Source organism: Megascapheus bottae, chromosome 10 (assembly GCF_031878675.1).
Source record: "Megascapheus bottae isolate mThoBot1 chromosome 10, mThoBot2.hap1, whole genome shotgun sequence".
NCBI lineage: Eukaryota > Metazoa > Chordata > Mammalia > Rodentia > Geomyidae > Megascapheus > Megascapheus bottae.
The window spans coordinates 54230389-54233650 of NC_143518.1; positions in this window are offsets into that span (position 1 = coordinate 54230389).

The following is a 3262-nucleotide window of genomic DNA, read 5'->3' on the forward strand; positions in this document are numbered from 1 at the left end:
TAAAGAACTTGACAAGCAGCTTCTGGGAAAGCAATAACCCCCTACACACACTCACACACACACACACACACACACACACACACACACCGCCATGCAAATGAGAATCACTTGCAATTTTGTGTTCATAACAACACACACAAAAAAATTCTAACTGTGGTCACTTTCCTAGGAGCTGTGGCATGTCACCAACTGAACCTGCCATTTACCCTCCAGGCTCACTCAGGAAATACTTTGTGATGAGCTTGGTCTAAACTTGCCAAGCTCCCAGCCTCAAGAAGACTCCACAGCTGGGTCTGACTCCAGCACAAACCAATTCCCTGATGTCCCACGCAGCCAGGGAGGACCTGATGTCTGCTTGTGCCAGACACAAGCTAAATGCTTCACCTGCATCCATTCATCTAATCTCACAGGGGTTAGGATTATTTTAGGGGAGAATGGGAGTACTGGGGCTTGAACTCAAAACCTGGACACTGTTTCTTAGCTTTTGTGCTTAAGGCTAGCACTCTACCACTTGAGTCACACCACCACGCCTGGCTTTTTACTGTCATTGGAGAGAAGAGTCTCATGAAGTTTTCTTCCCCTGACTTGCTTTGAACCTCAATTCTCAGATCTCTGTCTTCTGAATAGCTAGGACTATAAACAGGAACCATGGGAACCCAGCATAACAGACAGGTTTTGGGGGTTTTTTTTTGTCCTCTTGAATGCAAAGGGTTCTTTGCTCGCCAGCTCTTTCATCTTTACCTTGTCCCTTGGAAGGGCCTCTATTCTTGATTAATGCAGAGAAGAAAATAAGACTGAGGCAGAGCTGAACACTGATGGCTCACACCTGTAATCCTAGCTACTCAGGAGGCTGAGATCTGAGGCTCTCCGTGCAAAGCTAGAGTGGCCACGAAAAATCTGAGACTCTTATTCCAATTAACCACCAGAAAACCAGAAGTGGCGCTGTGGCTCAGGTGGTAGAGCAGTAGCCTTGAGCTCAAGAACATAGGGACTGCACCTAGGCCCAGGGTTCAGAAGACCCAGAAGAACCAGAGGTTGAGTGATGGAAAGGTATGAATAAACAGCTTCCTCCGCAAACATGAATTTCTAGACTAAAGGGAGCTTGTTTACCAAATGAAACAACCCTCAGATGGGATACAATTTAAAACACCCCCTACCACACACACACACACACACACACACACACACACACACACACACACAGGCTCCTGCAGCTAGACATAGGCCAGTGGCAGAGTAGAAGTACAGGGAGGATCGAGGTCCTTTTAAGAGAAAGGAAACCCAGACGCTGGAAGAATTTTGATCCAGGATCTTGGACTTAATGGAATTATATAATTGAGAGATATGGTAGTTGACTCTATAGCCCTGAATTTAAATTTGGAATTTTCCTCTTCTTTAGGCAATTCTGGCCAAAAGACTTAAGATCTCTCTGCAGGTCCGTGAACTAGAATCTGAGAATGTTAATGAGTTTAGGAGCCCATATCATAATAAATACTCCTACCTCGTGCAGCTGAAAAAAGAGAAGATAGCTCTAGTGGGAACAATGGGCATCTCTGTCCCTTCTAGAGAGGAGCAACGATCAACTATGTTTCCCAGGATGGGGTCAGGTGGAAAGCTAGGTGCCATTTTCCCCACACTGCCTGAGATGCCTGGTTCAGAGCCCGGCCCCATACAAGAGAAGATTGCAACATGGCTATTCCAGTATCTCCTCACTTTATTCTTCTCTGCTGAGACTGAAGTCCCTAGCCAGCCTTCAGTCAGTTTTCTAGGGAAGGGAAAGCATAAAAATACGTCCTATAACTTGGTAGCTCCTCTCCCAGCATGCAGAACATCAGAGGGGGCGGGGCTGCACTCCCTGCGGCTGTCCTACAGGAGACAAGCCACTCAAGCTCTGTGTCTGTGGATTCATCCATAAAATGATGCGAATCGTGCATGCTGAATACTCACCATGTAGACATGGCATGAAGATTAAAAAAAAACTAACATAAACACAGTATCTAGCTCAAGTCCAAAAGGCTGACCATTGGTACTCATTTTACAGCCTCCCTGTAAGCCTCTAAATTGAGAAGAAAAGAGAACAATATGAGGTAATATCTGTCCATTCTAAACCTTGCTGCCTGACACTTCATCTAAAAATAATTAAAATATATGCTGGGCAGATGTTCCTACCTACTCAGAAGGCTGAGAAGGTTGAGATCTAAGGATCTCAGTTTGTTACCAGTCTGGGCAGGAAACTCTGTGAGATTCTCATCTCCAATTAACCAACAAAAGGGCCAGAAGTGGAGTTGTGGCTCAAGTGGTAGTGTGCTAGCCTTGGGACAGCAATATCCAGGCCCTAAGTTTAAGCCCAGGACTGGCAAGCAGACACACACACACACACACACACACACACACACACACACACACACACACAATAAATATTCAAAGCTATTGATATATATATACATATATATATACACCTTGATAATTGTACTTTTAGCATTATATAGAGTTTTTGAACACAAAGTAAAAAGGACAGATTTTCCAGTTGTGGGGAAAGTGAATCAGCAAAGATAGCAGAGCACACAACTGGACCTTCCCATCAGTCATGAGTGAAAAATGAGCCACCCATCGTGGTGGAACACAATGAGGGAGTGCTTCACAGTTCTCGGACTCCCTCCCCTGACTCGGAGCCTCTTTCCCGCCATGCTGCCCTCACATGCTAGGGTCAGGGGGAGCAGAAGGGAACTGTCCCTGAGGAAGGTGCTTCTGAATTGTGCTTATCCAGGAAGCTGACCGTGTGAGGAAATCCAAAGTAGCCACTTGTGCGCTGGTGGGAACAGAAGGACCAGTCCTGGACATATCTATCCTCTCTTCCTTCTTCTTTGTTACCCAAGGGCTCTCTGTCAAAGTCAGCTGATCTACAGCCTCAGAGGCTGGTTGATATTGTGCCAGAGCTTGTGATTCAAATGTCAGGAAACATCCCTGTGGAGATAAGGTGCAGGGAGCAGAAGGAGCCCGCTCAATGCTCAAGCTTGGTCCTCTGGGGTCACTGAGCAGGCTCACTCCAAAGGAAGCCCTGCTCACCCTTGACCTTCAATTCTCAGCAGCCTCACTTTCTAAAGTGCAGCCCTTGGCTTGGTGCCCCCTGGTCAAAACTCCCATCATGCTCTTTGGTGCCTCCAGGTGAAACAAAACCCCCACCCCAAGAACTCCACATCTCACTGCACACTCCTCTACTTCCTCAAAAGCTCTCTCCTGGCTCTTTTGCTTTGCAAGATAA